The following is an 11,396-nucleotide window of genomic DNA, read 5'->3' on the forward strand; positions in this document are numbered from 1 at the left end:
CCTGCATGACCACAGGGAAATTCAGTCACAGAGTCCATACAGTTAGATGATACCTACAGTTGCGCTGTCAGTGTAACTAAAAGAAATAACAAATCAGCTACAGAAAACACATAGAAAACGCATGCAACCTGGAGAATGGAGTTTTCTGGGGGAAGGAAAGGGAGATTGTGCAGCTGGCAGTAACTGAGCAGCGCTGGCTGTGAGGGCTGTAGGGCAGGTGCCTTGGGAAGCCCTGTTACTGGGTATGTGAGCTGGGTCTGCAGCTCACCTCAGGTTGGCAGGTGGCTGACTCTCAGGGATGTCCTCCTGAACTATCTGCTGATAGGCTCCCAGACCAAGGGAAGCATCCTGGGAGAAATAATAAAACAATAATTTTAAAGACTGTGTTCTTTTAGTAGTTATGCATAAACCCAACACGAGGGAGTTTAACTTTTTGTTTTGTTTCCTTATGCAATATTTCATGACCACTTTATCTTTCACTTCACTGGAGTGCTAAAATCCATGGAAGTCTGCCTTTTCCTTTCCAGCTGAAATATTAGGCATTATACATCACAGTCTGTTTCAAAAATAAAATAAAATAAAATAAAATAAAATAAAATAAAATAAAATAAAATAAAATAAAATAAGAAAGGCAGGGAGTTTTTTTTTTTTTTATTTTTTTTATTTTTTTCTCCATCAAATACTTTTCTAAAAATAAGATTTGTGGTGTTTTTAGTCCACAGAATACCACATGGTGCTGTTGCAATTATTTTTACTCCTGACTGACTTATGGTCTCTGATGCTGTATCAGTAGTGACTATCAGGAGTAGTAAGAAAGCTGATGATCTTGTTCTGGCCTTTACACCCTGGCCAGGTGCTGTGGCTGTGACCAGGTCTGGCTGCCCAGAGGCTCAAGTTGCTGCCTGCACCTTCATGCTCCTTCACATTTCTGCCAATTGCTGAGAATGCTCCAAATCCTGTCCAGTCACTCTCTTTGAGTCTTGAGATGTCTGTTTCAACTGCTATGTCCCTGAGCACTTGCTTTGCAAGTAAAATGAGAAGATGACTTATTTCCTGCTTTGGGAAATCGAAGCCACAGTTTTTGTGGCTGAAAATTTGATTCATGCCTTTCCCTGACTGGGGAGCTGCCTTACACACCCAGCTGCATCCCACAAAAATATAGAAATGAACTGACTGTGCACAGGTGTTTGCTGCTTAAATTTACCTGCATAGAGGAACAGATAGGGATTTTTAGCACAATCTTACCACATAATCCAAGTCAGGATCTATTGAATGGCACCTCCCTGCAGACAAGCTGCCAAAGAGCAGAGCACCTGAGTGTGTGTGTGTGGGAAGAAGTTAGAGAAGGTGATTTGAGGATGTCTTTGAAATCTATGTCTAAATTGTCTGAGGACTCATTCCTGTTCAGCATCCATTTATCATCGTTATCAGAGTCTCCTTGCCTGTGAGACGCTGCACTCCTAAGACCTAGATTTAAATTCCATTGTTGTGCCCTCTTGCCAGATTGCAGACACTGACATGCCACTAAGACTCTTTCAAGACACTAGTTTTCTTGTAAGCGCTCTGTTGCCTACTGAGAATGTACAATGTGCGGTGATCTCTGCTGCATTTGTAGTAAAGAAAATAAAAATGCATTCAGGAAGTGGCAATGGAGTGAGCAGGTAACTGCTTTTGGGAAGCACAATTAAACAGCTTCCCTCCTTGTCCGCTTTGTCACAGCAGATGTGAAATGTGAAACTGACAAAATACAGTTTTTGTACCTTAGGCTGTGTTTTGAAACCCTGGCAGGTGAAAGAGACATCAGAGCACTGCTTGAATATATATATAAAAAAAAAGGGGGGGGGGGGGAGGGGGGGGGGAAGGATATCTGATATCAGTTTTTGACTGCATGTGAAGGTATTGTGCTAGTTTCAACCTGATGGCCAACTTAACTCTGTCACACTACTCTCTCACTCCCTCTGCTCAAAGGAAGAAAAGGGAGAAAATATGATGGAAAGAATAGGCTTATGAGTTGAGGTCAGAAAGAGAAAAATTAAAAAAGCAGAGGCTATGTGGAAGCCAAGAAAGAGAAAATTGTTCTCTGCTTCCCACCAGTTAAAAGCCACAATGTGGGAAGCAGAGCCTCAATGAGCGTAATAGTTGTTCACAAGGACAGGTTTTTTTCACAGGAACCCCCCTTATCCTTCCCCTTTCCCAGACATTATTGCTGAGAGTGATGTGATATAGAATGAAACATCCATTTGGTCAGTTTGGGTCAGCTCCCCCCAGCGATGTCCCCTTTCCACCTCTTGCCCACCTCCTGACATAGGGGCTTCGGAGAGAGTTTTGATGCTGTGCCAACACTTCTCAGCACTAGCAACACGCTGGTATGATATCAGTGCAAGCACAGCTCTGTGTGTGCTGCTGCAGGGGAAGTTAACTCCATTGCAGCCACACATAGTACACCTGCGTAAGTACAATTTTGAGATAACAAAGGAGCAAACAAACAAATATATCCTGAAACAAAATTTATGGAAGACTGGCAGAAAGTGGCCATTAGCATGTGCAAATGATAATTTTGCAGATGTTGTGCTGTAGCTGAAGTAAACAGTGTTATTCAAATAGATTATTTATCCATCACCTCATCTCCTCTTTACCTTTTTCAGTGCTTTTAGCTTAGTAGAACAAAACTTCTGAGCTCTCAGAAGGATATAAAATATTTCTTTGACTTCCTAGTCTTAAGACTTTAGGACATTACTCAGTATATGCAATATTACTCAAGTGCTATTGTTTGTCAGGAATCAGTAAAATATTTCACACCTCACTTATTTCTTTTTTCTTTTTTTATAAATTTCCTCTTGATTGGTCGCACTCCTATTTTTTTTTTTCCAGTTGTCTTAAAAATGGTCACTACAAGTTACCCTTTTTTTTTAATTTTTTTTTTTATATATATAATTTACTTATTACCTTCCATAGTATTTTATTAGGCCAGCTGATTTCTTTGATTATTTATCTTGGAGCCGTTCTTTTTATACTATCTCCTTCTGAGATAATATTATTTCCATATCTACTATTTAAGCTTGTCATTTTGTTTTTATATTAGCATCATGTGAACATAGAATCATCTAAGTTGGAAAAGACATCCAAGCCCAACTGTCAACCTGACCTACCAATTCCCAACACTAAACAGTGTCCCTCATTGACAAGTCCACATGTCTAATAATTCTCTAGGGATGGGGATTCTATCATTTCCCTGGGCAACCTGTTCAAATGCTTAACTACCCTCTTCAAGATGAAATTCTTCCTGATATCCAGTCTAAAACTCCCTTAAAATCTCAGAATCATAAAATCACAAGGTTGGAAAGGACCTACAAGATCTTCTAGTCCAATTGTCCTCCCTTTGCCATACCTACAGAAAACCACTAAACCATATCTCCTAGCTTCCTATCCAGGTGCTTCTTGAACACTGCCAGGGATGGTGACTCCACCGCCTCCCTGGGTAGGCTATTCCAGTGCCTGACTACTCTCTGTGAGAAAAAGTTCCTTAAGTCCAGTCTAAACCTCATCTGATACAACTTGTGGCCATTTCCTCAGGTTCTGTTTGCTGCCTGGCAGAAGAGGCCAAGCCCCTCCTCATCACAACCTCCCATCAGGAAGTTGTAAAGTGCAATGAAGTCTCCCCTGAGCATCCTCTTCTCCAGGCTAAACAATCCCAACTCCCTGAGCCGCTCCTCATAAGACTTGTACTCCAGACCCCTCACAAGTTTTGTTGCCCTTCTATGGACACATTCTAGAGCCTCAATGTCTTTCTTGTAGTGAGGAGCCCAAAACTCCTTGGTGAACATGAAGCCATTGCCTTGTACCCTATCACTTGCCACCTGAAAAAAAAGAGACTGACACTCTCCTTGCTTCAACCTTCTTTCAGATAATTTAGAGTGGTGAGGTCTTCCCCCAGCCTCCTCATCTTCAGACTGAGAAAGTCCAGTTCCCTTAGTTATGCTCTTAGTTGCACTTGTTTTTTTTAGTCCCTTCATTGGCTCTGTTGCTTTTCTCTTCACACTCTCAAGCAACTTCATACTCTTCTTGTACTAAGTGGCCCAAAACTGATTTCAAGGTGAGGTCTTACTGGTGTAAATCACGTACAAGGGGACAATCACTTCCCTAGTTCTGCTGGCCATGCTATTTTTCTGATGCAAGGCAGGGTGCCACTGATATTCTTGGTCTGTTGGCTCATGTTCAGCCAGTTGTTGACCAGCACATTCAGGTCCTCTTTTGCCAGTCAGCTTCCCAGCCCAATGATCCAGCCTACCTACATGCTTCTGCAGACCCTTGCTACTCTCAAGCAGGTCAGTTATCCTGTCTAACTTGATATTTTCTGTGAAATCACAGAGAATGCACAGAATGGTCACATACAGATAACTGATAAAAATGCTAAGCAAAACTGACGCCGGAACTGAGTCTTGAGGAATGTCAGTAGTGACCAGATGCCGGTTTCATTGAAGCCCATTCACTGTAACATTCTGAGTCTGGACATCCAGTCAGTTCTTCACCCAGAGAAATGTGCACGTGTGCAAGCCATGAGTACCCAGTCCTCCGGGAGAATACTTTGTGAAACAGAATCAAATTCTTCAATAAAATCTAAGTAAACAACATCTGCAGACTTTCTTTTTTTCTTTAATAAAGGGAGCAGAATTTGCACATACCAGGAACATTTTCACAATGCGGTAAGCATGCACTTCTGAGCAGTGAAGTAAAATGTCAAAATATAATAGGAACTTAAAAATAGCTTACCATTTAGATAGAAAGAGAAGCAGACCAACCTACAGCAATCACATAGGGCAATCACCTTGCTGACTGCCAGATTTAAAAGGCACCAATAAGAAAAGCACGCTGGGAAAATCCCTGTCAGAATACAAAGCCATACTGAAACGTTCAGTGATACCTGCAGGGAAAACTAATAAAGGAGCTGTTACTGGGGTATAGACAATCTAACTTTGACAAATTGAAAAAACTGAGATAATTAGGTCACTCTGCTCCTAGATGCAATTATGATTGTGTTGCGATAAAATACATATCATTTTTTAAAACTTCCTGGTACTTAAAATTTAGCAGCACTGTAATTCTCTTGCTTTAGCATATGAAGCTTTAATTCAAACAAAACAGAGCAAATCAACATCCTTTCCTATTCCACAATGTGCTTAAATATACTATAAAAGTACCTACTTATGTAGTGCATTTATTCAAATATGCTATAAAATTGGACTTGTCATTTCTGCAAGAAAAGACTATTTTTAATCCTTATTTCTAAATAATTATAATCATGATTAAAACTATATATATATGCATACATTAATTTACTATAATTAAGCAACTTAAAAACCTATTTTCATCAACTGCAGCCATGATCCCGAGGATCTACGCAGATGAGCCTAAAAATTTGATAGCATATTTAAAGAAATAGAGTGATGAACAAGGGAGCTATATAAAAATGAACCTTGTCATAGCAAGCTTATAATTTTTCCCAGTAAGAATAGATCTATAAAGGAAATGATGGATTTCTTACACCATCTGAACTTTTAACTTATGTTCCTGAGTATTTCAGTGCTTGCAGTCTTTATGGTAATTGGTTAGTTATGATCATATTTTTTTATGGACTATTGTATACATATGTTTTTCATGACCAATTACTGCATGGGTTTAATTAGTTCCCATCTTTTGGGAACTGTAGAACCTCTAGATTTTCAGCTTTATAGAGCCAATATACTTTGGCAAATTACTGTCAAATATCTGATCTTCTGGAGAAAAACATAAAACACATGCACTGTATGTGTTACCACATCAAGGCTTCTATTTGACATCTTACCTGTTATGCGGGCTTAGAAGATTTGTTGGTAAATCTTTTGGATATAGTAACTAAAAAAGGGGGAAAAAAAAAAAAAGAAAGAAAAAAAAAAAAAAAGAAAAAAAAAAAGGAAAGAAAGATACTGCCAAAATATATTGAGTGAGAAAGATAATAAACTTCAGCCAAGCAATTCATCCAGACCATCCAGAAAGGCTTCTTTGTAGGAATATATTATTTAATACATCCCCTTGGTACATTCAAAACCTCACCATGACTGACAAGGGTTCACACTGCTGTCTCTACTATAGTGGCCCAGCTTATAGCCCATGAACCACAATCAGCCAATGAACCTATGAAAGCACTGAGTTTATCCCTTCAGAGGCTTCAGCTTCCAAGGGGAACATTACTCTTGGCTTAGGGGGGCACCTAAAAACTGCTTTTGAAATATCTTCCTTTGTTGAACCCTGTTAGCACAGGGCTGAGCTATGTGAGGCATGGCCACATCCACATGAGAAGAAAGGGTGGTCATCATATGATACCAGACACACTCCCAAAATTGTCACCTAGTTCTTCCTAGGTGTAAATGATTATTGATGAATAACACTAACTCTGGTATAACCCAGAATGCATAGTATGCTTTGCAAAATTTGCTCTTCCGTATTTTCACATTTCCAGTTTAAAGAGAGTGAAATTCTGATGGTGTTGAGGCTGAACACATATATTTTACTTTTGCTTCAGGAGGGTGAGATATTATTCTCCCTATTTTCCTTAGGAGTACAGCTACATTCCTGTCTGGATCCAAAGTGCGGGTTTTCAGTTTAACTTTAAGATAAAATTTCAGAAAGAACATGCATTCACCCACACAGTCACAAGCACCCACACAAAACTAGTGTATATTAAGCATGATTGTGGTGTCATTTATTTCTGGATAATGAAGAACATTTTAAAGAGGGAGGTTTTCTGCTGTAAAAATGGAATTATAATAATGACAGGGGAATAGAAGTAGAAATTGATGACTAGTCGGGAACATATTTGGGTGTGGTGAAAAAGATTTGACTACCATTTATATCAAGGTTAAACTATTAAGCGTTCAAATATGACTGCATCTGACTCAACAGCATTATAGATGAATAGAAGCTATGCGATCAGAATACATGATATACCTACTAAGGCAGTCCATGAGGAATGATGCTAATAAACACACCCAGATCAAGAGAAGTGACAGAATGACTAAAAATAAAAGTTTAAGACAATGTCAAACAGCATTTTTCTAAATTCTTTATTAAAAAGCCATATTGCATCTCCCAGCATAAAAGATTATGCAAAATTCATGGCTTTAAGCTTCTGTTCCTTGTTCTGACAAAGCACCTGACTCAATTACAGCACCAAGCAAGGACAGAAATCAGGCCTCAATAGAGCTTAAATTGTCCTCCAGCACTCAATGTGATACTTCTCCCACTCTTCCCCCACTCTTCCACTTGTTCTTAGGAAGGTTCAGAAGAAGGTTGTTTGAGGCTTTTTCAGCTGATTGTAGGCAGCTGCTGAGCACTCAGGTCTGTCTTCCCTAAATGACACCTGGCGCTGCAAAGGCTCAAAAGGGACAGAATTGACTTCTACATTTTCTTTCTTCAGAAAGCAGACTCGGTAGTGGTATCTCTAGTCTGAAAGAGAGTATCAAAGGGAAATGTTTATAAGTAGGTTAATTTGACTGGTCTGAACTTGTTGGAAAAGTGCAGCAGAAGAAATGTAGACCCTGAATATTTTCTGTTGATTTTTTCTTTTTTTTTTCTTTTTTTTTTTTTTCCCCATGAATTTTCCCTTCTCTTGCAGCCTATCACCTTGTATTTCAATTGTAATAATCTTACATCAAACAAAATAGTATTACATTTAATTTGGTGTAACAGAAAGATTCCTTTCAAGTGAAGTATTCTTCCTGGAAAGTGTTCTCCTCAGAAAGTAGCATTATTTTATGAATACCAGAAACATGCATTGAAAAGTGAACAATAAGTACATATGCAGCAGGCAGTGGGATAAATCAGCTTAATTTATTACCACTTCCAGACCAGATATATACATTTCATAATAAAAAGTATACCTTGCATTAAATTTCCATGTGGTCTTAAAGTCCCTTGTAGGGACAAAACAGTAAGAGGAAAGGGTTAATGTACTCTGCACTTGTCAGCTATAAAGATGGTAATTCAGTACTACTACAATGTGATCTAATGATAATATTGAAGCAAATATGAACATTATCAGTAATGATGATAATGGGGAAGGGAAATAGGGTGGTATCTTACAAACAGTGTAAAACTGAAATATTTCTACAACAGAAGAAGAATCTTGGCATAACCCTTGTCCCAAAGTAGTAATCAATTCTGTTAATGTCAAACAGAGATAAGGCAGTAAAATTAACATTCTTTTGATTAGGAGGACTCAGATTAACATTGGAAGCTCTCTTTGATTATATCTGAGAAGAGGGGAAGTCATCTGAGAACTCTAGAGGGAATGTGATAGCCTTTAAATGAACACATTTTAGATGGAAGCTACCTGGTCTCTCATTCCTTTGAAGGCAGAAGAAAAGAAGAGTGCCAGACTGGCACTGTGTGAATCTCATACAGCTTCTCTGATGCTCACTGTGCACTTCAGGACTGCTGCCATTCTAAAGGCCATAGCACAGTGCGGTGGTAAGAAACAAAAAACAGTAGAAATCACTGATGGTGGACAGCATACCCATCTCTGTTCAGGATATGAAAAAATCCTGAGCTGAATAAGGGGAAAATATAAAGTCACTTATATGGTTATCTGTGATGACATATTTCAGTGACACTGAGAATTTGGCTTTAGTCCTAAAATGAAGGAAACCTCTGAATACACAAATCCTCCCCACAATTTTGATGAGAGATTTTCTGTCTCTTCAGTGATTAAGTCAATTACCAAAAACACACACAAGCTTAAACAGTATTGCTAAATGTAGGAAGCCTTCTGTTTGGGTTCTTAAAAAGGAGACAAAACATTCATTAGTGTAGTGTTCCTTTTGTCACTGTGAAACTCAAATTCAGCGCAATGAAATCTCTTACGTTCTGAAATCTTGTCTTGCAGTAGTTTTCCAAACTGCCAAGTTTATATGCCTGCATTGTGTTTTTTGGTGTTTTTGTTTGTTTGTTTGTTTTGTTTTGTACAGCAAAATAAACTGGTTCTTTTTTCACTATAACAAGTGGAGAAAGTCCCAGGCATCGCCTGTTATATTGCTTGACATTTGTTATGGCTTACTAGACCTATATTGGCTTTTTTGTTTTTGTTGTTTGTTTCATTGGAGATTGTAATACACTATGAGGAATGATTCCTGTAAGCATGTATGGTTATTTTCTTTTCCCCCTGGAAATATGTGTAATGGATTCACTGAGTCTAGAGAAAGTCCATTGCACTTAGTTATAGCATTCCCAGAAGAAATAAATGCAGATGTCAAGGGAATGAATACATGAAACAGTGCATAAGATCTTGCAAAGGAGCTCAGAAATTTAGGGATTTCCTAGAAAAAGAAATGAAAGGGTCCACAGTACCCTTGCTAATAGCAACCAGGGGCCACCCACCATCCATGCAGTGGTCTACAGCATTTCTGAAGCCACACAACCCAAATTCTACCGTAACCCCTGTCAATAAGTTCCACAAATCAACTGTGCTTTTTGTATATTGTTCATAATCACTGTTTTGGTGCCTTCTGGGAATGTTTTTTCTCCAGGTAGGAAATCATAGACAGTGTTACTGATTTTACATCTCACAGATTTTTATGTCCTTTCCTTCCCCTTCCCCTTCCCCTTCCCCTTCCCCTTCCCCTTCCTCTTCCCCTTCCCCTTCCCCTTCCCCTTCCCCTTCCCCTTCCCCTTCCCCTTCCCCTTCCCCTTCCCCTCCCCTCCCCTCCCCTTTGTTATGGAAATAATTATTTTCCTTTCACCACTCAAGACTGCTTCTCTCAGAGCACCCTGTTGTCTTCAGAGGTTCTGATCCACAAATGCAAAATGAAATGCTGTTCCTTCTCCAGACAAAGCCTGAGCATGTAGGCATGCTAGAGAAGGATTATACACAAAAGAAAAAGGGCAAAATGTAAAATGTGTTCTAAGCATCTGGAACAGGCACTCCAATATATACCACAGAGTGGGGAGAGAGACTATTTTAGACTACGTGACCGTGCGTGGAAAGGTTGACCACGGTAACACGTTCAAGGAATGCAGGAACACATCCTGCAGATGGCACTCTTCCCTCACTGTTAGCCTTTTCAATTGAGCCTCGATTCTCGGCCTGTAGTGAAGATATTATTTTTTCTCCTAGGGATATGTTTAGTTAGTGCATCCCGAGCCACAAACAGAAAAATGAGCTCTCCTTCAGTGTGATATTAGAAATGAAAATCCCGTTAAATCTTTAAAGATCAGTCTGGGCCATGTTTCTCTTACCTTTTGCTGCAGAATGCTCATACAGCTTTAATAAAATGGCTCTTCCTGGTTCAATGGGCTAAAGATCTTTCTGTCTGTCCAATTTAGTGTGGAACTCCTTTGTTTCTGGAAAATAAAAAAGAAAAAAAAAAGAGAAAGAAATAATAAAGAAGGCTTGCAGGAGCTCACTTTATGAGCTTACAAACATCCAGAAACATGAAGTAATCTGTGTTTCTTTAAGAAAAATAATGCAATCTTTCGAGTAATGAGAAAATAGATTAACTAATGAGGGAATAAATTTATACACACCCCAAAAAGAAAGGTAGAGAAACATGCCCTACTTCAAGCAGCAACTCATGTTTGATCAGACCTTCACTGCAGAAACACAGTAAGCTGGATGAGGAAAAGTTTTCTTCTCTATTTTCTGTGCTGTGTTATCTCAGTAAACAGTGCTGGGTAAAGTTTAACATGAGATGATGGCAAGGGAAACGGCACACTGTAGACTTTGCTAGCTGCCTGTGCTCCTTTTATTTACCATAAGTAGAGATAGCAGTAATGCTTGCAGTTAATGTTTCATTATGTGTACAAGACTAAAGTGAGATGAAGAGAGAGTTTGCCTGAGTCACAGCATCTCCAGTTCTCCCTTTGAAGAGCCCTACTGTCTTTGTTTTCCTTACAGTGGATTTCAATTCTAGCAGAGGACTCATCTTGAGGACATAAAAGTGGCCATTACTTCTGCTTGATTATTTACACTGATTGGCCAGCCCATAAAGTCTTTCAAAAGCAATGTTCTTACATGCTTAGTGGAACTCTACAGAATTGTTGTAAAAACCTTGCAGTATTCAATTTGTACTAGGCATACACTCAGCTGTACAGCAAGCTCTACAGGCTGTCTATCTCCATTTTACAAGGAGGCATAACTAGAAAGGTGCCTGACCTTTTTGTAGGTAGTGCTCAGTACTAAGGCTGCAGCCACTTCACCATGCTGCTTTCTAATGTGAGTTTGCTAAGTTCAGGCATACAGAAGGTGAAATATAACCCCTGCTTCTTTACATTTATTTCATGTCCAGTAAATTGGAACCCGCTGGCAAAATGGGAGACATGTCTGCTGTTATGGACACACAGACACTGTAATGATCACATTGTCC

The 11,396-nt window shown here is 39.2% G+C and overlaps 1 long non-coding RNA gene across 2 annotated transcripts; it reads right to left on the reverse strand.

Annotated features, from left to right (window-relative positions):
• Positions 1-7,086: 7,086 nt before the first annotated feature.
• LOC107324862 (uncharacterized) lies at positions 7,087-10,789 on the reverse strand. Of its 2 annotated transcripts, XR_014946890.1 has the most exons (4): positions 10,558-10,789; positions 10,270-10,374; positions 8,369-8,584; positions 7,087-7,482 (listed from the first exon to the last, which is right to left on the reverse strand). It is a non-coding gene; the product is annotated as an uncharacterized LOC107324862 (long non-coding RNA). The 2 variants fall into 2 exon arrangements; XR_001559579.3 differs by lacking the exon at positions 8,369-8,584 and having other exon boundaries at positions 10,558-10,758.
• Between the last annotated feature and the right edge of the window lie 607 nt (positions 10,790-11,396).

The sequence above is a fragment of the Coturnix japonica genome, chromosome 1 (assembly GCF_054131305.1).
Source record: "Coturnix japonica strain WE chromosome 1, WE-NBRP24, whole genome shotgun sequence".
NCBI lineage: Eukaryota > Metazoa > Chordata > Aves > Galliformes > Phasianidae > Coturnix > Coturnix japonica.